General features: G+C 47.6%; 1 protein-coding gene across 2 annotated transcripts in view; it reads left to right on the plus strand.

Moving 5' to 3' along the window:
- The first annotated feature begins 21812 nt into the window (after positions 1-21812).
- The window catches only part of PAK1 (p21 (RAC1) activated kinase 1), a 118074-nt gene continuing 115848 nt past the window's right edge, over positions 21813-24038 (plus strand). Inside the window, exon 1 of one of the 2 annotated variants that reach the window (XM_081197395.1) lies at positions 21813-22035. The gene's annotated coding sequence lies outside the window, so the exon portion shown is untranslated. The remainder of the gene's footprint in view (positions 22036-24038) is intronic. The other variant, XM_081197394.1, reaches the window with a different exon arrangement.

Below are 24038 nucleotides of genomic sequence, written 5' to 3' on the forward strand. Positions count from 1 at the left end.
TTACCAACACATGAAAGAAACAGGACACGAAATTAATTTTGCAGATTCCAAATTGCTCTTTAACATGGAACATCACCACAAGAGAATAATCATGGAAGCCATCGAGATAGAGAAACACCCTCACAACATGAACAAGCGTGACGACACGTCCCGCCTGCCAGACATCTGGAAATTAGCCCTCCCCACAAAAACCGACACCAGAACCAGAGGCACACAGAACGCCATCTCCAATCAACCACACCAGACCCAAACCCAGACCCTCTCCACAGATAAATTACAGACACCATCCAGTAGCCAAACCATAGTGGCACCTCCGGATGCTGCACCCCCCTGCAATCCCTACACAGATCTGGCTGGCACAGGGCACAAAACCACAGCTCGCCCCTATACACGAAGCCAAGCCAGAGCACAACTAAGTGCAGTACAACCATCTTCTCAGAAAAACTCTTTACAAGGTCAAGAGGTCAAGACACGAAAGCTTTAGCAACTAATCCACACCTAATGACCCTCCTAAGTGGTACCCAGAATATCACTCAAGTAATCACTCAAGATATCCCTCAAGTAATTAATGAACAAAAGAAGAAAAGGCACATTAACCTAGGAACTTCCTCTCTGCCCAGAACGTTGGAGGCTATACACCACACCCCCTCAACAGTATTTATAGGAACTCAAACACTGAGATCCTGCTCTGTTCTAGTAACAAGAAGCCGAAAGCACCAGCCTGAAGATGACGAGTGAGACCTCGTCGAAACGTCGCCTAGACACCCCAACTCTTACACGGGAAGACACCCGAAGACACCAAAACCTACATTCCTGTACCCGTGAAAATCTACGAAAGCATATATATATATATATATATACACATATACATATACATATACATATATATATATATATATATATATATATATATATATATATATATATATAAATAAAATGTTTAGGAGTATTATTATTATTTCTTGATAACCTATTCGTTCAAGACAGGTGCTGGAAACTGCAGGAGAGGAAATGGAGTTATTTGCTCGGATTCTGCTTCTGAGCTTCCCACAGGTACCTCACTTGGTTGCCCACAAGGAGATCAGGATGCTGGGCAAGATGGCGGGTCACTTGGCCTGATTCGGAAGGGCTCTTGTTTTGTTCTTTTATCCCATGGAGGTGGTCATTGGCTGGCCTGTCCATCATTTGGTAGGTTCAAAGGTGGCAACTGTGTGTGTCTAAGGGCTGTTCACGCACGTGTGTCAATGTGGGAGTCAATTCTTGCCGCTTGATAACTCACAGATGGATGTGGAAAGACTGCAGAGACACAGCCAGGTAATTCTAGATTGTGGAGTTAATGGTTTTATGGGAACCCTCTTTGCATGCTAACATGTTTTCTTTCTCTTCAATGTGGGGTAAGTATTACCCCGCACCACGGAGGGTGCAAGCCCTGGCGGACGCAAGCCACATGCTGCTATTTCAGGCAATGCGGGGCTCTGAGCCACTGCGTCACTCCCAGGAGAGACGTGTGGCTTGGGCGCACTGCAGGCCAGGCCCCATGGTAAGTGACGTCCCCCACAGCGTGCCATTTTGTCACCCCCTCAGGGATGACACCTGGGCGGACCGCAACCCCTGCACCCCTCTTCCAATGCCCCTGCCCCCCTTATTCTGCTGAATTGGGACCCTGGACTTCAAGATCTGACCCTGGCTGCACCATTGAGAAACTGACTTGGTGTGGGATTTGAGATAACTGAGTCACACGCTGACATAACCACTTACTAATGCAGGCATGAAGCAATGAACAGTTCTGTGTGAACCAGCCCATGTGTCTTTCCTCCTACTTGCACTGTAAATTGAAATATATATATACATGATAAAATTTTGTGCAAAAGCATCTGTGGGCAAAATATCTGAAAACACTTTTAAAACTCTGAACATGTCAATGTACCAGCCTCCAGAATATCCATCACTTCAGACTATTTAAGTAACAGAGGTCTACATCACACAATGGTTTTGGTTCCAGCAATATTCCCCCATGGTTCAGTAGAAAATAATATTCATTGCTCTTTTCTGTGCCTGTGGGGTTTCTGGCTGATAGAAAATGACAAGCAACATGTCAAAGTGAAAGAAAAAAAAATTGTCTTGTACTTTCTCAGGAAGAATGGAGCATATGAATTGGACTTGGGCTCTGAATAGAAATTACATTTCCCTTAAACTCTGTGTAATAAACAGCAACAGTGAAGCAGGACTTGACTCTTCCAGAATAATTTAGGGAGAAACCTTATGCACATGAAGCTGGCATAACTCCTGAAAATAAAGCTGCTGTAATGTTACACCACAAGGGACGTGGGTGGCACTGTGGGTTAAACCACAGAGCCTAGGGCTTGCCGATCAGAAGGTCGGTGGCTCGAATCCCTGCAACGGGGTGAGCTCCCGTTGCTCAGTTCCTGCTCCTGCCAACCTAGCAGTTCGAAAGCACGTCAAAGTGCAAGTAGATAAATAGGTACCGTTCCGGCGGGAAGGGAAACGGCGTTTCCGTGCGCTGCTCTGGTTCACCAGAAGTGGCTTAGTCCTGCTGGCCACATGACCCAGAAGTTGTACGCCAGCTCCCTCTGCCAATAAAGCGAGATGAGCGCCGCAACCCCAGAGTCGGTCACGACTGGACCTAATGGCCAGGGGTCCCTTTACCTTTAATGTTACACCAGATTCAAACCCCATCCAGCAGCAGGGCTGCTACTGCTGCTCTGAATATGCAGAGGGAAGCCTTTAAAATATGGTTCTGCGGTGGGTTGCCATGTCCATTGACAAAGCAGAATGCACTTAGGATCCAACCTAAGTCCCTTCCCTCTTGCCCCAACCCCAAATGCCCCTTTAGGGGGCGTTACGCCAGCTTTGGCTCAGCCAGTTGAGCCAGAGCAAGTTATGCCCGTGTCCTTTCAGCTGTGCCAGGGTTGGGGACTTAATGCTGGCTGCGCCAGGAATCAGCTGGAAATCTGTTGCATCCTAAACTGCTTACCCCAACAGATCTTACCTTAGGATTGCCCCCTTAGTCAGTCAAAGGGTTGTTTATTTATTTGTTGCTTTCTGTACTGCTTTGCATTTCCAGAAAAAGCTTTAAGCTATTTACAACCTTTCTTAAAACATAAAACAGAACATTACAAAACAGCAAAATAAAATATTACAGATGGAACTCCAGTATAAAGTACAACAAGGACCCATTTTTAAGGAAGCGTAATTAACAGAAAAACAAAATATTCTCTCTCCCATATATATATATAGCAAAAAAAGTTCCACGTACAAAGCATCATTACCAACTGAAAAAAGAACTGACTGAAGCTTCACCCACACTCCTCTACCACCACACTAGCATCTCCCAAACCCATCCTTAATAATCTATGTTCAAACCTCAATCTCAATCTTTCCCACCAACCAAACCAGCTAACAATTTGTTGCAAAGCAAATTCTGAGGTATTAAAAAAACAACACTTGGCATCAAACAACCAGCTTATTCACCCAGTTCCATCAAGGGCAACACAGTAACATAACCGTAATTGGGGTGGAATCTACACATACATAAAAAAACCTGATCTGAAAATGCTTTTTTTAAAAAAGCAGTTTTAAAAATACATTGAATTTTCCATAAGGCTCAGCATCGCCATCTAGTGTCACATTGTACATTGCACTTAAAACACACTTCAAACATTTTATTTGCAGCTGTATAACTGAGTCCTGGGTTGCGAGAGAAAATTCAGGGTTCCCAGGGTACCAAGTTTTTGAATACAAGGTGTGGTGAGCTTACTTGTGTTACTACCTCTTGCCTTGCAGGAATGTCAGGTTTGTAGACACATACTCCATACGGGTGGGCGAGTCTGTTCCCATCTATGGAGGTGGTGCCTTGAATTCAAGGGGGAAGCCACATTCTCACCCCGTTCCCCCTTCTGCTACCTCCTAATCCTTCTGTCAAGCCATGCCCAGACCTGATGGGGCTGCAGGGCTCATGACATCACCCCCAGTTCTAAAATCTGTGAAGCGAAAGGAAAGTCCAATGCTGTAAAGAAAAATATTGCATAGGAACCTGGAATGTAAGAACCATGAACCTGGGTAAGTTGGATGTGGTCAAAAATGAGATGGCAAGAATAAATATTGACATCCTGGGCATCAGTGAACTAAAATGGACGGGAATGGGCGAATTCAGTTCGGATGACCATCATATCTACTACTGTGGGCAAGAATCCCGTAAAAGAAATACGCCTGCTTCTTGGGAGAAAAGCAATGACAAACCTAGACAGCATCTTAAAAAGCAGAGACATCACCTTGCCAACAAAGGTCCGTATAGTTAAAGCTATGGTTTTCCCAGTAGTGATGTATGGAAGTGAGAGCTGGACCATCAAGAAGGCTGATCGTGGAAGAATGGATGCTTTTGAATTATGGTGCTGGAGGAGACTCTTGAGAGTCCCTCTAGAGAGCAAGAAGATCAAACTTATCCATTCCTAAGGAAATCAGCCCTGAGTGCTCACTGGAAGGACAGATCCTGAAGCTGAGGCTCCAATACTTTGGCCACCTCATGAGAAGAGAAGACTCCCTGGAAAAGACCCTGATGTTGGGAAAGATGGAGGGCACAAGGAGAAGGGGACAACAGAGGATGAGATGGTTGGATAGTGTTCTTGAAGCTACCAGCATGAGTTTGACCAAACTGCGGGAGGCAGTGGAAGACAGGAGTGCCTGGCGTGCTCTGGTCAATGGGGTCATGAAGAGTCGGACACGACTAAACAACAACAAAAATTGATATTATTTATTGTGCCCTAAAAAGTGATACAGATGTCTTTTAAGTACATTTTTAAAAGGGATCTTTTGAACTTAAACATTTCTCCCCAAAAAACCATCTTTTTTTAAAAAAAAACCTCCTGTATTTTTAATATTTTAGGGGATGTGTTATTAGAGACAACCCCCAAGGACTTATTGCCGACATGGCCAGCTGCCAGCCTGGTCACAAAGCAATATTATCCGGTCACTGGTGACCACTCCATAGAGACCAGAAGTGACCCAAAAAAAGCAAAGCAAAGAAGAAGGAATATTTCCCACTGTGACCTTAACCAATGGCTGTGGCAACTGGTCACGTAAACCCTTCTTGCAGTAGTTTAATTTTAAAAAAGAAAGCACCTGCAGATCAACAACATTATAGCTGCTGCCAAGCAAGAGTCACACGCCTGAGACCTATCAATTGCTGGGAGAGAAACTTTTTTGCTGCAAATGAAGAGACAAATCACGTTCCCTCTCACTCGCAGACAAACTTATTCCCCCCAGTCTGCCCACTCGCTCTGCACTTCATATAACACTTCACATCACAGCTTTGTTATGTAAGGCCCCGTGTGAGCAGCTGACAATTTCTGACGGGAGGAAGGCCATGAGAAATTCTTCCACCTCATATAAAAATAGCGAGCTGAGCAAACAAAGTGCTCCTTTCACAACCACAGTGTTAAATCACACTTTGGATGACTCACTGCTGAGTCAAGCTCCCGCAAGGAGAGCTTTGCAAACAAAGATGTTGGCTTGGTTAGAAGCAAAGCTGCAACAAAGGTAAATGGGCGGGGGGGGGAGCCACCCACCCCCATTTTAAAAAAACAGCATAAATACGGATGGATGGAGGAATCCTATACTTGCATAGTCCTGGAAGTGGGAGGGTACACTGCAGTGCCGGATTTATGTATAAGCTAAACAAGCTATAGGTGGGTTAAACCACAGAGCCTAGGACTTGCCGATCAGAAGGTCGGCGGTTCGAATCCCCGCGACGGGGTGAGCTCCCGTTGCTCGGTCCCTGCTCCTGCCAACCTAGCAGTTCGAAAGCACGTCAAAGTGCAAGTAGATAAATAGGTACCACTCCAGCGGGAAGGTAAACGGTGTTTCCGTGCGCTGCTCTGGTTCGCCAGAAGTGGCTTAGTCATGCTGGCCACCCGACCCGGAAGCTGTACACCAGCTCCCTCGGCCAGTAAAGCGAGATGAGCGCCACAACCCCAGAGTTGTCCACGACTGGACCTAATGGTCAGGGGTCCCTTTAACTTTAAACAACTATAGCTTAGGGCCCCACTCTCTTGGGGGCCCCAAAATTTTTTTTAATGATTTTTTTTTAATGTACATTTCCAAAATATAAGATAAAAAACAAATAAAACAAAACCTACATACAGCAGCAGTGTTTTGTGTTGTGTAAGCTCCTATGATAAAAGTCATAGGCCCCGCCTGCTAGCCTGCTCCCTAAATTATCACTGGTTTGCTCCTTTCTATATATAGGGTGCCTATTCCACACGTGCAAATGGCATTAAATAGCTGTTAGGTCCATAAATTACCATACAGCATATATTCAACACAAAAACAGTGGCAATTTGTTGTTGACGAAGGACAGCTGGACATATGAAGGGCCACATTACCTTCAGTAGCTTACTGCCTCATCAAACTTAAAGCCCTGGTACACTCAGGACTATTTAATGAAGCTGAATGATGGAACAGGGGTCAGCAACTTTTTCCAGCCATGGGCTGGTCCACCGTCCCTCAGACCATGTGGTGGGCTGGACTCTATTTTTTGGGTGTGTGTGTGAAATGAATGAATTCCTATGCCCCACAAATAACCCAGAGATGAATTTTAAATAAAAGCACATATTCTACTAATGTGAAAACACACTGATTTCTGGACCGTCCGCAGGCCGGATTAAGAAGGCGATTGGGCCGCATCCAGCCCACGGGCCTTAGGTTGCCTACCCATAGCTGTCAACCTTCCCTTTTTTTGCGGGAAATTCCCTTATTTGAGCGCCGTTTCCCGCTGCTTCCCACTGCTATCCCGGATTGTTAGATATCCTGTAGACTGTCCCCAGGACAGGTGAGGCTGCTGATCCCTTATTTTCAAATCTGAAAGTTGACAGCTATGTCCCCTGTGATGGAAGAAGATTCAGAAGGCATTTGATGACACAACAGCTCATAGTTAAACTACAGAGCGGCTTTAAAAGAGGATTAGACAAATCCATGGAAGATAAGGCTAACAATGACTACTGACCAGGGCGGCTAAGTTTTACCTCCACTGTTGGAGGCAGTATGCCAACAAGTCTGAGTTGCTGGGAATCTCAATTGGGGAGAACGCTGCCCACTGGTATATGTCTGGCCACTGTGACAGCAGGATGCTGGACTCGATGGGTCTCTTGCCTCATCCAGCAAGGTAGCAAAACGACTTACATGTCGGGGGTGCGGTGCCCTTTTCAGCCCTGTGGGAAACCTCTGGGAAACCATGTGAGGGTGGAGACATGTCAGCAATCAGTGGGGTCCATACCCAAGACCACTGAGCCTCTTGGGCTTGCCGATCAGAAGGTCATGGTTCGAATCCCCGCGACAGGGTGAGCTCCCGTTGCTGTGTCCCAGCTCCTGCCAACCTAGCAGTTCAAAAGCATGCCAGGGCAAGTAGATAAATAGGTACCGCTGCGGTGGGAAGGTAAACGCCGTTTCCGTGCGCTCTGGTTTCCATAATGGTTTTCCGATGCGCCTAAAGCGGTTTAGTCATGCTGACCGCATGACCCAGAAAGCTGTCTGTGAACAAAGGCTTGCTCCCTCGGCCTGAAAGCGAGATGAGCGGTGCAACCCCATAGTCGGCTTTGACTGGACTTAACAGTCCAGGGCTCCTTTACCTTTTTAACCTTTTTATCCATGAACACCCTATTCCTACCCATCTATGCACCTCCTTGCCCTGGCTTTAGACAACTGACATGTGTGTTTCCAGGAACACACACACAAACACACACGCCAATTCCTGTGACTAACTTGCTTTAACCAGCCATGATGCCTATGCTCTTAAATATGTATGATCTAGTTGAGATTCCTGCATTGTGGGTGTTTGGACTAGATGACAATCGGGGTCCCTTCCAACTTTACAATTCTATAATTCTGTGCTATGCTCAGGCCAGGAAAACATACCATTGAGAACATATTTTGTCTGAAGACAAACTCAGAAACAGATTTAACTGGGGAGTCAATTTGCCAGAGCCCTTTAGTGTTCAGTTACATCAAATCCTTTTGGTTACCCCATGCTGATCCTTAATATATTGACATTCATATTACTCCTGGTCTGCATCCTACAGTTCTCGTGCTAGGAACTCTTAACGGCATTGCTTTCCTTTCTGCAAGCAAGAATTCTGCTACCCTACTTCTAGCCTTTGGCTGTTTGTCTCACCCCCAGATCCCAGAAGATGCTTCTGTCGCAATGGACTCCTGCCTACTAGAAGCTCATTCTGCAATAAACCCACTGGTCTTCAAAATGTCAAGGACTCATTGTCCTCTGTTAGAGTCAGCTTTAGGTAGGCTTGGCCTTCATTTTTAATGCTTATCTTCACAACAACAAGGACATCAAACAAAGCTGGAACTCTTGGAAACCTGTACGATTTACTGAATCCAGCACAGTGGCAAGAACCATACATTAAACGCTTGGCCTACTTTTTGATTTCCTTGAGCTGGAGTGTTTCTGCAGGATAGGAAAAGAGCTAAAGCAGAAGGTGGCATCAATTTTATCTTTCTCTAGGCAGCTGTTACCATGGTATTTTTAGGAGCATTTGGAGAAGCGCTAATGGATGCAAGCACAGAGGCTGCAGATTTTGGGGAGCAAGAGAAAAGGTAATTGAGCCACACCCCATTGGGAAGAGCCAGTGATTCTCACAACCTCTGAGTCGTCTTCTTTGGCGATCACTCATAACCAAGTAAGATTGTCTTCCATAAACATGGTTTTAACAGTGAGTCCATAAGTGACTGTGGAGGCCAATTCTGGATCCACACATCCTTCCACAGTGGGGACATGGGTTTCCGGGTGGGAGTTGATCACGCTGAGGGTTTGCCAAGTGTGTCTTCCTCTTAGCACATTTCTCCCTTGCGTCCTGAGTTCGAGCATCTTCAAAGTCCATGACACCTTTGGTATAGGCTGTTCTCCAACTGGAGCGCTCGCAGGCCAGTGTTTCCCAATTGTCAGTGTTATACTACATTTTTAAAGATTTGCCTTGAGAGAATCTTTAAACCTTTTTGTTGACCACCAGCATTATGCTTTCCATTTTTAAGTTCGGAATAGAGTAGGTGCTCTGGAAGACGATAATCAGGCATCCACACAACACAACCAGTTCATCAAAGTTGATGTTGAAGAATCATTGCTTCGACACTGGTGATCTTTGCTTCTTCCAGTACACTGGCATTAGTTCGCCTGTCTTCCCAAGTGATGTGTCAAATTTTTCAGAGACACTGATATTCCATAAGGAATCTAAAGCAGCAAGTGACAACTTGAGCCCAATTTGGAATTACACATATCCCTAAAAACTCAGACAAAAAAGATAAATAAATTATTTGCAATGGTCTTTTCTGCAGAAAGTGCCTGAGAGAGACCTTCACCTCAACCATCGTTCCCAGGGAGTGAAGGATAAGAATTTGAAGGCTGCCCTTGAACATAATTTGTAAACTTCTACTTGCTGAGAATTATGTGGCTTTGCTTTTAATGAGAGTCTATCAGACCAAGGGTTTCCAGATAACTAAGTGAAGTTAAGCATGACCAGTGTCCCACCTACTTTATCCTATAACCCCGCCATGTGGCCTTCAAGCTGACTGATGTTTCCCACCCCTGTGCTAGGGGAAGGGGCAGTGCAGGGTCTTCTCAGTGGTGGTGCCCATAGTTCAGAATGCCCTAGAGGAATGGCAATGGTGTGGAAGAAACCATGCTAGCCACATCCACCTGATCACCCCAAATCTGACATTACTGGATCGGCACGAGAAGAAATCACATGAACGTACAGTCGTACCTCGGGTTAAGTACTTAATTCGTTCCGGAGGTCCGTTCTTAACCTGAAACTGTTCTTAACCTGAAGCACCACTTTAGCTAATGGGGCCTCCTGCTGCTGCCGCGCCACCGGAGCACGATTTCTGTTCTCATCCTGAAGCAAAGTTCTTAACCCAAGTTACTATTTCTGGGTTAGCGGAGTCTGTAACCTGAAGCGTATGTAACCCGAAGTACCACTGTAGCGCCCACATCAATGAAGAAAAATGAGAGCATGGGCCACAGGCAGTACTCTCTGTAGATTTCTCATGCCTTAATCATCTCTGTATTTCATTGCACAAAACCTCCAATGAGGCTTACTCTCAGGTAAGCGCATGTACAGGACTGCAGTCTCAGTTTCCCCTCTGCTCTCCTTTCCCCACTGACCCGCTGTAGGTTTGATTGAGGAAGTGTATTACTTAATTTGAAATGCAGCCTATTAATTATATCCCCAACCCCCACCCTGCTCCCCCTCCCCCTCCCCCACAAGGCTTCCAGGCTGCTTGGCAAAAACGAAAGAAGCATCTATTTGCATCTGTTAATATTCTGCTTGTCTGGACTTCGCTATTCATAGTGGCTGATCCCCTGAAAAGCCTTTCCTCTGGCTGTCTGATGCCTTCATGGGAATCCATTTTGCCACTTTAAGGATTATAACTGCATTGTCCTGGAATCTCAGCCTGCCCTTTATTAGATGCAAAAAAAAAGACAACAGCAATCCAACAACAACCGTGGGGGGTTCTCACCCCACACCCCTCCATTTTCTTTCCCCCTATAATATTTGGCAAAATGCCTAGCACCGAGAATGTGGAAGGATAACTTCTTCAGACACTCACACCATGGCTAAGAACCCCTTTGGACAGGGGTAGCCAGCAAAGTGCCGCCAGATGCTGTTGCTGGACATAAACTCCCACCAGTCAACACTGTCAATTCTCAAGGATGATGTTACCATCGCCACCTGGAAGGTCTTTTCCACCAGTGACTCCTGCAGAGAGGAGGTCATGTCAAAATGACCCAGCTGTTTCGGAGGGGACCAAACATATGGCTTTTGGAGGGAAACCATCATGGTTCATTGAAAAAGCAGGTGATGGAAAACGCCTCCCTGCCACTCTGGGTCTGGAGAGCTGCTGTTGTTCTGAATACCGTATTTTTCGCTCTGTAGGACGCACCCAACCATAGGACGCACCTAGTTTTAGAGGGGGAGAACAAGAAAAAAAAATTCTCCCCCTCTCTGCTCAGCGCCCCTTCAGCGAAGCCGCAGGAGAAACGGAGCCCCTTCCATTTCTCCTCCTGCTTGGCTGAAGGGACGCTGCACAGCTCTCCCTCTCTGCTGAAGCCAGGAGAGTCTTGCTGTCCCGGCTTCAGCAAAAGGAACCTGAAGCCTCCGGAGCGCAGCGCGAGTTCCCGCTGCGCTCCGGAGGCTTCAGGCGGCTATCCCTGAAGCCTGGAGAGTGAGAGGGGTCAGTGCGCACCGACGCCTCTCACTCTCCAGGCTTCACCGAAAGCAACGCGAAGCCACCGGAGTGAGGAGGGAGCGCTCCCTCTGCGCTTCGGAGGCTTCACGCTGCTATCGCTGAAGCCAGGGAGCCTGCATTCGCTCCATAGGACACACACACATTTCCCCTTAATTTTTGGAGCGGAAAAAGTGCGTCCTATAGAGCAAAAAATACGGTAGATGGTACTAGGCTAGATGGATTAAGCATGAGAAAAATATCATTCAGGTTTATCTATACAGCCATACCTTGGCTCACAAACACCTTGGTAGTCAAACATTCCGGCTCCTGAACAATCAAAAACCAGAAGTGAGAATTCTGGTTTTTGAATGGTCTTTTGGAAGCTGAACGTCCGACGAGGCTTCTGTGGCTTCCGATTGGCTGCAGAAGCTTCCTGCAGCCAATCGGAAGCCGCGATTTGGAAGTCGAACGTTTCTGAAGTCGAATGGACTTCCAGAACAGATTCCGTTCGACTTCCAAGGTACGACTGTATATCCATAGGACTAGAAACACTAATTGTCACGCTAATTAGAGATGCACTACAAATCCTGGGTTTCAGATTTTCAGGTCCCTTCTGTTTAACAAGGATACCTTCGGCAAGCTACCATATCTTTCGCTCTATAAGACGCACCAGACCACAAGACGCACCTAGTTTTTGGAGGAGGAAAACAAGAAAAAAAAATATTCTGAATCTCAGAAGCCAGAGCAGTAAGAGGGATCACTGCGCAGTGAAAGCAGCAATCCCTCTTGCCGTTCTGGCTTCTGGGATAGCTGTGCAGCCTCCATTTGCTCCATAAGACGCACACACATTTGCCCTTACTTTTTAGGAGGGAAAAAGTGAGTCTCATAGAGCAAAAAATACGGTAGGTACCTCCAGGCATTTGGAAGATCTCTTCCCTGAGAGTGTTGTTTGTGGATTCTTAACAGCAAACCTCACACGGTTCTGCTGGCACTTAGGAGCTTCTGGCGCAGCGTTTTAAAAACAGAAGAGTCCTGTTTGAGGCGGCTACCTTTCCCACCAGGAGGATTCGGTTTAACGCAACAGCTTTGCAACTGGATACCCCTGAGAACAGAAGATCTGAAGGGAGGGGGACTAACTAGCTCAGTGTGCTGTAAAAATATGAATGCTTCAGGGGTGTTTTCTTCCCTTGAAGGCGAAGGGGAGTTACTTTGTACCTTGCCGAAACCAGACGTTAATTTGCCTGCATTTTATTTCTGTGACGCAATCTATACTTTAGCCACGAGCTCCAAAGAGATACAAGCACAACAGAATCTTGTTGACGGAAAAGCGATACCTCTCCAGGGGTCAACAGGTAAAATTGCCGGAGGCTGGAGACAGTGTTTTTTTCTGTGAGTGAGTGTGAGAGAGAGGAAGGTGTTGTGACAAAAGTTATTGTCACAAATTCTCTCATGAAACAGGCTTTGCAGATTTAGAAGTGTTAGAAAACCCAGTGATGATGGCAGAATGAGCATGAGCACCATAAAAAGGTAAAGAGACCCCTGACCATTAGGTCCAGTCGTGGCCGACTCTGGGGTTGCAGTGCTCATCTTGCTTTATTGGCCGAGGGAGCCGGTGTACAACTTCCGGGTCATGTGGCCAGCATGACTAAGCCGCTTCTGGTGAACCAGAGCAGCGCACAGAAACGCTGTTTACCTTCCCGCTATAAAGCGGTACCTATTTATCTACTTGCACTTTGTGCTTTCAAACTGCTAAGTTGGCAGGAGCAGGGACCGAGCAACGGGAGCTCACCCTGTTGCAGGGATTCGAACCGCTGACCTTCTGATCAGCAAGCCCTAGGCTCTGTGGTTTAACCCACAGCGCCACCCGCACCCCTATGAGCACCATACAATGTGCCTATCTTACTTCTGACTCTCTGGAGGAAAAACAATCACCTATGGACTTATGGCAGATTTTGATTGATCATTGGGAGAAACGCCTTGATTGACCTTCCCCAGCCGGCTGCTGTGTTGAGCTACAAGCCCCGTCACCTACACCAAACATGGCCTCTTGGAAATCACCAGGTTGAGGAGGTCTTATCTTGATCCCAAGAGCAGATCAAGCAATGGGACTTGGGAAAGTGGTAGCCTCTCCCTTGCTGGAGGCCTTCAAGCTGAGGCCAAGCAGATAGCCATCTCTTTGGCAAACTCTATTTCTGGATTCCCTCTATGGTGCAAGGGGTAGAGACAGATGACTACAAGCTCCCCTTCAGCACCAGTTCCTTTTTAATTTTTTTAAAAAACATTTTAAGTACAAATTAGAAAACATACATATTTCCAACAAAAGAAAATACAAAAAAGAAAAGAAAATACATATAACCAAGGGAAAAAATTAGAGAATACTTTGTCTCTTTTCATATTTACAGTTATTTATAGCTCTATAAAATGCTATTCACAATAAAGGAGTGAAATGAAAGATAAGATATCAGAAAAAAAGAAAAAAAGAACAAAGAAAAAATAAAGAAGTAAAAGAAAAGTATCATAGGTGAAAATTTTTAAAAGTAGATAAGTATTCACTATACATAGCCGTTTCCCATCTATTGTATAATTTCATCTTGTCCTTATCTACCTTTAAAAGTGTTGTTTTTTTAATAAAGACTTCCACCGTTTGTCTCACATGTTTTTAATAATCCGTTCGTCAGATCCTCTGATATTCATAAGCACCAGTTCCATTGTTCTAGTTTGGAACAGTTCGAACCAGTTGCTTTTCCACTGGGTGCCATATCTTTGGGTGACCTCACCAAGGGTGAAAACCGAGATGGGTTTGGGAGGCCATGTGCTATATTTGAGTTTTTCTTGTGAGGCAGATCTGTATATGTGCGTGTCCCAGGTGTTGCTAGGTGTTCTTCCTCTTTTCACTAACGTGCGCGTTAAGTTATTCTTCCAAGTATCTCACGATTAGCTCTCCCAGGGACAAGGGAGTTGAGAAGTGGCTGCATAATATGATTTGTCCTTATTGCAGAAATATATGTTTGCCAGCTAAAAAACAACAACAACAGGTGCCGGGACAGCACAGGAATATCAAAGTCTGTGAGCACCTGCAAATATCAACGATATTAAGAGAATGAATACCTTATTGTTTTCATTTTTTAAAGCTTCCTTGGAATCATAGGAGTGAACTCCTAGGGGCTGTGAGGGCCTCAGTAATAAAATAAAATATTTGAGGGGGCTGGGCCCCCACAAAGTTGATGGGCATTTGTGTGTGCATTACATCATGTGACCGATTATGCAAGGCGGGGCTTACGTGGACCCCCACAATATTTTATTCCAGTTGGCACCCCTGCTTGGAACAAAATATTGCCCATTAGACTTGGTAAATCCAGGTTTGTATATAGCCATTCACAGGGCTTCTTTTCAGCCATAATTTGCCGGAACTCAGTTCCGGCACCTCTCAGGTCTGTAGGGGAAGGCCTCCTGCAAACACCATCTTTTCAGGAAGCTTGTTCTGCACAACACAGTGGAACCTTGGTTTAAGAACAGCTTAGTTTATGAACAACTTGGATGAAGAATGCTGCAAACCCAGAAGTAGGTGTTTTGGTTTGTGAACTTTGCCTTGGAAGCAGAACATGTTCCGCTTCCTGTTGAGTGTAAATTAAGGCCCCCGGTGCTATGGGAAAGCACAGCTTGGTTTAAGAACGCTTTGGTTTAAGAACGGACTTCCGGAATGGATTAAGTTCGTAAACCAAGGGACCACTGTATAAGGGGGAAAGACTTACTAGAGCTATCGTACAAGAGTTTAACAAACCAGCTGAACCACTGGCCAAGACCACATCTTGTGTGTGTGTGCTGGTCCCGGGGGCTAACCGAGAGGTGAGGTCTGAGTCCAGTCCGAGGTCGAGGGTGCGGTATGGAGGCTGTCTGTCAAAGCTGTAGCTGGGTCCAAGGCAGGGAGTCGGGTGAGGCCAGGAACTCTGGCAGAAGAGCAGGACAGGGTGCAGGCAGGAACAGGCTACCAACAATGTTGCTCCCACAACCTGGGACTGGGCGGACTAGCTTTTATCTGCCCCGAGGCACAGGGTGGCCCCGGTCCACAGGTGACTCGCCTCTCCTGGCCTGGAGGCGAGCACTCCTCCTGCGGGAACTTAGTTCCCTCCGTCTCTCTGCCCTGAGCCTCTGCAGCTCAGGAGAGGCTGGAGGGTTACCGGACCCAGAGGCAACCTCCTCTTCCCCTGACGGGGCTGAGAGTGGAGCACCTGCAGGCAATGGGTCCTCCATCACCTCAGGAGCCAGAGGAGACTCAGCTGGTGCCTGCACCTGAGGACCCAGCACAGGTGAGGACCCTTCAGGCTCATGCTCCAGCCCCGGATCAGCTGGTTCTGGAGGTGGGGAATCCTGTGCAGGCTGGGATTCCTCAGGTTCAGCATCCGAATCTGATTCCCAGGCCATCACAGTGTGTTCCACATGCTCATTTTGTCCTGTGAAATGAACACCCACCCCGCATAGGCTTGCCACTCCCCCCCCCATTCAATTCTTGAACTTTGAGCAACGGTTTCAAAAGAAGGAAGGGAACAAGTGACACTTCTGCCAGCAATTTTCTCCTTGCGAGGAAAACACCACCTGCTAAGTCTCTTTACGAAGGTGCTGCTAAAAGGAGAGCTGGGAAACTTGAGGCTCAGGGTCCAAATGCGGCCTTTTAGTTCTCTTTACCTGGCCTCTCAGACTCTCCCAGTCCACTCCTAGGAAGTATAGAGTGAAATGTAGGGGTGGGTCCAGATTGGAGAGGAAAACCTATATACACGCCCCACTTTTAAATATCAGATTTATGCCTGTGTGTTCTGTTATTCAGAATGTGAACACCCTGAGTGGTTAACATAATATTCAAAAGGACACTGTTGGCAGATGATGGGCACCGGTGCCATTTTAGAATCCAAAGGAAGTCTAACCCCATCATAGCTATCTTCCAATTAATTAGAAAGAGGTATATCGGTGTAGATTCGAAAGGGTTGCAGCTTAGTGGTAGGGGATCTGCTAACACGTAGGAGGTCTTCGGTTCAATCCTTGGCATTTCCAGGTAGGACTTAGAAAGGTGCTTCCCTCAAACACATTAGTGTCAAAAATTCTGAGCCAGTACCTATTCCCTATAGCACTTAAGATTTTCCTTCTTAAGGTTTTCCTCGGGCACCATCAGCTTACCCTCTTGCCACTGCTAAAAGGTCAAGGTACATAACACCCAAGGCTGTTCAAAACATCTCAGAAGCATTTCTCTACCTCCTTGGCAATAAACGTTGCTGGAACAACTCTTGGGTTGGGCAACTGACTAAAATGTTTTAAATGGTTTTAATTTTGGTTCCTCTGTTATATTTTTATTGGGTTGGGGTTGGATAAATGTTTAGTTGGGGCTGGTGGTTATTTTAATTTGGCCATAACTTTAAACAACTTCTTCTTCTTCTTGTGTGTGGTGTAGTGGTTAAGAGCGGTAGTCTCGTAATCTGGGGAACCGGGTTCGCATCTCCGCTCCTCCACGTGCAGCTGCTGGGTGACCTTGGGCCAGTCACACTTCTCTGAAGTCTCTCAGCCCCACTCACCTCACAGAGTGTTTGTTGTGGGGGAGGAAGGGAAAGGAGAATGTTAGCCGCTTTGTGACTCCTGAAGGGGAGTGAAAGGCGGGATATCAAATCCAAACTCTTCTTCTTCTTCTTCTTCTTCTTCTTCTTCTTCTTCTTCTTCTTCTTTATTCATTTATTGGTTTATTTAATGTCTGTATAAGATACAGTCATATCTTGGGTTGCAAACATGATCCGTGAGAGAGGCACGATCGTAACCTGCAGAGCTTCTGCACATGCGCATGACATCATTTTGTGATTCTATGCATGTGCAAGTGCCGAAACCTGGAAGTAACCCATTCTGGGTCTGCAACCCGAAAATGTGCAACCTGCAGCGTTCGCAACCCGAGGTATGACTGTTTTCTGTTTTTTAATGTCTGATGTTTTATTATGTTTTTATATATGCTGTCAGCCACCCAGAGGACTGGGGAAACCCAGCCAGATGGGCGGGAGATAAACATAATAAACATAATAATAATCATCATCATAATAAACATAACAACCATGATAATCATAATAAACATAATAATAATAAACATCATCATAATAATAAATATTATATTATTAAACATGCACTATTTAATTAATCAACTAATGCACAATTTGCTGTTTTTTTGAGATAGCCAACTCTGCTGCCTGAGGCAGCTGTCATATTCTGCCTAATGCCTGGGCCAGCCCTCCATTCACTTGCAGAATGAATAAACCATGTATACAGTTTCCTAGAAGAGAATTTCTGAAAACCAGCTGATGAAGCTGCGGATCCCAGTGTGTGCTTTATGACTTGGAAAGCAACAAAGGAATTGCAAACAAGGGGAGGGGCGTTCTGTCTCTATGTGGCATGCTCTCTGCCCTGCTACTTCTCTAAGACAGCCTTTGGAGCAGATCTCCAGGTGTTCCACCCGAGACAAAAAGCTGTTAATGAAACCCCAAGCACTCCTTCGGAATCTCAATGGGGCAAGCATTCCAAGGAAGCCAGCCGGTTTCTTGCATAACCCCAACCAAGGAGAAAAACAGCTATATAGGAAACAATGCAATGACCCCTGGGGGCGTATTAGCAAGCTGTCAGAAGCTGTGGACTGCTGTGCTTAGGTGATGAATCAACATTCTCAGCAGGGCTGTGGCCTCCACCTTCCTCAAGCCTGGAGGGTGGTTTAGAGGTTGTCACAAAAGGTTTGCTTCCAAGTAGTAGCCGAAGAAGGGGAGGGGTGGATATTTGGGATCAGTAAGCAGCAGCAGGAAGGATGCGGGTGGCACTGTGGGTTAAACCACAGAGCCTAGGGCTTGCCGATCAGAAGGTCGGCGGTTCGAATCCCCGTGACGGGGTGAGCTCCTGTTGCTCGGTCCCTGCTCCTGCCAACCTAGCAGTTCGAAAGCACCTCAAAGTGCAAGTAGATAAATAGGTAACGCTCCAGCGGGAAGGTAAGCAGCATTTCCGTGTGCTGCTCTGGTTTGCCAGAAGTGGCTTAGTCATGCTGGCCACATGACCCGGAAGCTGTACGCCGGCTCCCTCAGCCAATAAAGCGAGATGAGCGCCGCAACTCCAGAGTCAGTCACGACTGGACCTAATGGTCAGGGGTCCCTTCACCTTTAAACAGCAGCAGGGAACTGCATGTGGCACTGTAGCCCCCCACATCACAAAGAAAGTCCTCTCTCCCTTCCACTTTAGAAAAGAGACGAACTCTTCTATTTTTCCAGAAAACCACTTTGCTGATGTGCAGAAAGCAAAAGCTATAGAAAGGGAGGACAATTACAGAGGGAGCGGCGTGATAACCTGCTGTTGCAGCAACACACACACACTTGTGAGGCTAGCAGTACCTTAGAGATCGATCACTTCTCCTACCTAGGCAGTTATCTTTCCACAAGGGCCAACATTGATGCCGAAATCCAGTATCGCCTGAGCTCTGCGAATGCGGCTTTCTCCCGATTGAAATGCAGAGTGTTTGAGGACTGGGACATTCGCAGGGAAACCAAAATGCTCAAAGCTATTGTACTACCAACCTTACTGTATGCCTGTGAAACATGGACCACTTATAAACGCCATCTCCAACTCCTCGAAAGATTCCTTCAATGGTGTCTCCAAAAAATTGTACACATTACTTGGAAAGACAGGTGAACTAATATCTGGAAGAAGCAAAGATTCTTCAACATCAACTTCGTTGGACTGGTCATGTTATGTAGATGCCTGATCATCGCCTTCCAAAGTAACTACTCTGTTCCAAACTTAAAAATGGAAAGCGTAATGCTGGTGGTCAACAAAAGAGGTTTAAAGACTCTTCTCAAGGCAAATCTTTAAAAATGTAGTATAAACACTGACAACTGGGAAACACTGGCCTGCGAGCGCTCCAGTTGGAGAACAGCCTTTCCCAAAGGTGTCAAGGGCTTTGAAGACACTCAAACTCAGGACACAAGGGAGAAACATGTTAAAAGGAAGGCACGCTTGGCAAATCCACACCATGATCGACTCCTGCCTGGAAACCAATGTCCCCACTGTGGAAGGACGTGTGGATCCAGAATTGGCCTCCACAGTCACTTACGGACTCACTGTTAAGACCGTGTTTATGGAAGATAATCTTTCTCGGCTATGAGTGATCGCCAAAGAAGAAGTATCACCAGCCAAACATTGTGGTCTGGCGATATACCACAATGTTGAGAAAACAAGCTGTGTTGGCCTCACCCCACAAGGCTCTAGGTGAAATTGCCACAGCTCTCACCATGGGAGCTGATGTGGTTTCACCCTAGCGCCTCATGGGCTGGAACAATGCAGGTTGTTTGCATGGCTCAACTGGGTGCAGGAGGGCTCTCGATCCCCAGCTGAGCCAGCCCCGGTGCTCCCACCACGCTTGCGCGAGAGGTGGAAGCACTGGGGAGCCAGTGTGGTGTAGTGGTTAAGAGCCGTAGTCTCATAATCTGGGGAACCGGGTTCGCTTCCCCGCTCCTCCACATGCAGCTGCTGAGTGACCTTGGGCCAGTCACACTTCTTTGAAGTCTCTCAGCCCCACTCACCTCACAGAGTGTTTGTTGTGGGGAAGGAAGGGAAGGAGAATGTTAGCCACTTTGAGACTCCTTCGGGTAGTGATAAAGCGGGATATCAAACCCAAACTCCTCCTCCTTTGTGCAGCCAGCATGGTGTAGTGGTTAAGAGTGGTAGACTTGTAATCTGTGAACTGGGTTCGCGTCTCTGCTCCTTCACCATGCAGCTGCTGAGTGACCTTGGGCCAGTCACACTTCTTTGAAGTCTCTTAGCCCCACTCACCTCACAGAGTGTTTGTTGTGGGGGAGGAAGGGAAAGGAGAATGTTAGCCACTTTGAGACTCCTTAAAGGTCCCCCTGACCATTAGGTCCAGTCGTGGCTGACTCTGGGGTTGCAGCACTCATCTCGCTTTATTGGCCGAGGGAGCTGGCGTACAGCCTCCGGTTCATGTGGCCAGCATGACTAAGCCACTTCTGGCGAACCAGAGCAGCGCATGGAAACGCCATTTACCTTCCCACCGGAGCGGTACCTATTTATCTACTTGCACTTTGACGTGCTTTCGAACTGCTAGGTTGGCAGGAGCAACGACCGAGCAACGGGAGCTCACCCCGTCGCGGGGATTTGAACCACCAACCTTCTGATCGGCAAGCCCTAGGCTCTGTGGTTTAACCCACAGCGCCACCTGCATCCCAATAGTAGCACCTTAGAGACCAACTAAATACAGGTATGTTCTGGGTACTGTACAAGCTTTCATGTGCATGCACACTGCTGGACTAGATGGGGTACTGGCCTGATCCAACAGGCAGAGTCCTAAGCTCTCTTTTTCAAATTTTTCTTACTTCTGTACTTCAACGTGCAAATTTACTCTCAAGTAAACTTTCTTTAATAAGGAAAGCACAACCTGGCTGGTCAGTATTTCCCAGGAACTGCATTTTGTGTGAAAGGTACTCACTTCTTATTTTCCCCTGTGTTTGGCTGTTTAAACTCTTGAGCTACCCGTGTACAGTGGTACATCGGGTTAAATACTTAATTCATTCTGGAGGTCCGTTCTTAACCTGAAACTGTTCTTAACCTGAAGCACCACTTTAGCTAATGAGGCCTCCTGCTGCTGCCGCACCACTGGAGCACGATTTCTGTTCTCATCCTGAAGCAAAGTTCTTAACTTGAGGTACTATTTCTGGGTTAGCGGAGTCTGTAACCTGAAGCGTATGTAACCTGAAGTGTATGAAACCCGAGGTAACACTGTACTTGTTCTTCTGGTGGCTGAGTAACGATTTCCCCCCTTCCTGTATGAACACATAGACTTTGTAGGCAGAGAGATGAACTGCCCACCCTAGATCTTAAGACCTGTTTAAAGGGTTCTGATTGAAACTGGGCATTTCCCTTTCCCGTTTAATTCCTTAGTGAACGCTTGTGCCTGCATGATAGAAGAACGACCGTGTGACCTTCCCCAGTCGTGTTTGCGTGCCTATAATAAGGCAGCGTTAATCTTGCTGAGAATTGGAGGCGTTGTATGTTGAGATTCCTGCATTTCAGGTGGTTGGACTAGATGACCCCAGGGTCCCTTCCAACCCTACAGATCTATGTCTATGAATGATGGCCCCCCCTCTCTCTTTCTCATATTCCAACTTCTTCCCATTTCCGCCGATCGATCCCCGAAGCTCTCACGCAGCGAAATTCCCCGCCGTGCGTAATTACGCTTCGCCATCCCTAATCCTGCCGCTTCCACCGGGAAATCATGACGGTGCGTTTACCCTCTCCAAACTTTCCCCGGCCCTTTGCCGGCCGGTGCAGCCCTTTTGGCTACGAGCTCCCCTCTTTCTCCGCCCGCTTCCGACCCCACCTCCCCGTCCAGCCTCCCTACCTCCTGAAAAAAGGCGACGGCGCCGAGCAGGACACCCCCCGCAGCCATCGGAGAGAGGCGGGGCCGAGGGAGGCGAGCCAATGGGCGAGGCGGGGGTAGGTGGCCACGGGGGCGGGCGCTGCCGCAGTCCTCGGGTGGGCAAGGTAGGAGCAGGCGGAGGCTGGCCGGCCGCTCTGACAATAGGGGCGGGCCGAGGGCACGACGCGGCTGGGCGGGCGGCCTCGCCTCGCTGCGGAGCGCCGGCCGAGGGATCGCCAGCCGGAGGAGCCGCGGAGAGGAAGGCGGAGGAGAGAAAAGCCATCCCGGCTGCGCGCCCGCCTGGCCGGCTTGCAGCAGCAGCAGCAGCAGCAGGAGGAGGCGGGGAGAAGCCGGTAAGTCCCCTTAGCGCGATGCCACCAGCCGCACACGCGGAAGCAGCCGCAGAGCCAGCGCTGCTCCGACCAGCCGCGTCTCCAAATTCCCAGGCGCGCGCAGGCGGTGCCAAGTTTGCGCCTTCGCCGGCAAGAGTTCCTTCTCTCTCTCTCGCTCTTTTTCGCAGCTGGAAGGGCGAGGACGAAAGGGATCGTCCTGGTGAAGTTTTTTTTTTTTTTTGGGGGGGTCCGATTATTTATTGGGGGGGGCGTTGCGTGCTGCATCTGCCGCACCAAAACGACACGACACGACAGTATCGCCCTTCCTGAAAGGGCCGGTTCTCGTTCTTCTGCATTTCATAGAATCCCAGCTTTCCCCGCCCCCCCTAGGTGTGGGGGGGTGTGCGCGCATGAAATTGATTTTCACACGCACACACACACACACGCCCCCACGCGCAAAAGGCACCTATGGAATTAGAAAAGCCACTCGGCAGATGCTTCCTTGTCAGAATGCAAAGCTGCAGGTTTTGTTTGCCCACCTCTCTCCACGCCCCCTTCCCCAAATAATCAAATAAGAAGATCTGCCCCCCCCCGAAAGTGGATGGTGATGGGCCGACTCCGTGTCCCTTCCATTCAAAAGAATCTCCGCTCTTTCGACGGGCCATTTAACAAAGGGACTCGACTCTGGGCTGCCGGCGCCCCTCCTCTTTTCCCAGGCTGAGTTGAGGACTCCTTGCCTCCGGTGGGAGGATGGGGGCCGCCGGGTGTGTGAAGCACCTGGCTCCTTTTATCCGCCATCCGCTTGAGGAATTTCACAGCCCCCCCTCCCACAACAAAGGCTTTAAAAATTGTTTTGGAGGCTTAACAGTACAATTCTCAGAAGTATGTCCACCGCCCCCCAACACAATTAGGTTCATTGGGACTTACTCCCTGGGAAGTGTCTTTGGGGTGGCAAAGATCCGTGCGTGACATAAATGCAATTTTTGCAGAACTGCTGAAATGTTTAGTTCCCCCTTTAAAAAAATCAGTTTTGCTTTGCTTTGGTATAATTGCAATGTGCTTTGGACACTGGAAGAAGAGGGTCAGAGTTAAATTTCCCTAGCATCTCAGGGAACAGGATGAAACAAAAGTTGATCTGTTTTGTCCAAAGCTCTAAAGTATTAGTGGGATGGGTAGGTGTGAGTGAAATTTCCCAGCCTAGCCTTTTCTGGGGGGGATCTTTTCCAAATAACAAACCAGGGCTCTTATTTTCTAATTGCCCCTGTGCCCCTGGGGCATTTCTGGTGCTGGTGGGATTGCATACTGAATATTGCTTAATGCAAATTAATTGCGACTTACTATGCCTTAAGGGACACGGGTGGCGCTGTGGGTTAAACCACAGAACCTAGGACTTGCCGATCGGAAGGTCGGTGGTTCGAATCCCAGCGACGGGGTGAGCTCCCGTTGCTCTGTCCCAGCTCCTGCCAACCTAGCAGTTCGAAAGCATGTCAAAGTGCAAGTAGATAAATAGGTACTGCTCCAGCGGGAAGGTAAAGGGCATTTCCGTGCGCTGCTCTGGTTCGCCAGAAGCGGCTTAGTCATGCTGGCCACATGCCGGCTCCCTCAGCCAATAAAGCGAGATGGGCGCCACAACCCCAGAGTTGGCCACGACTGGACCTAATGGTCAGGGGTCCCTTTACCTTTAGTATGCCTTAATCTTTTCGTTGACCGCAAAATCACTGGTATGGTGGTTGTTGTTTTTTTTTGGTTTTTTTTTTAATGCATTACTTTGCCCTTTGGAGGTGTTGATTCAGATCTGCCTGCAGATCGCTTGATGACTGCAACATGATGACTCGCATGGGGGAATGAGGCATCACAGAGCAAACCTTTATACTGTATTGGCCCTCCGCTCTGTTTCTCAGTGGAGGCAGTTCACACATCTGAGCAATGTACATTTCACATGTGAACTAGACTTGATGTATGTGATGTGGGATGGGAGCACAAGGGCATTGAGTGTGCTCCTGCAGCACGTGAGACTGGAGGTG

This window comes from Podarcis bocagei, assembly GCF_964188305.1.
Source record: "Podarcis bocagei genome assembly, chromosome: 6".
Lineage (NCBI taxonomy): Eukaryota > Metazoa > Chordata > Lepidosauria > Squamata > Lacertidae > Podarcis > Podarcis bocagei.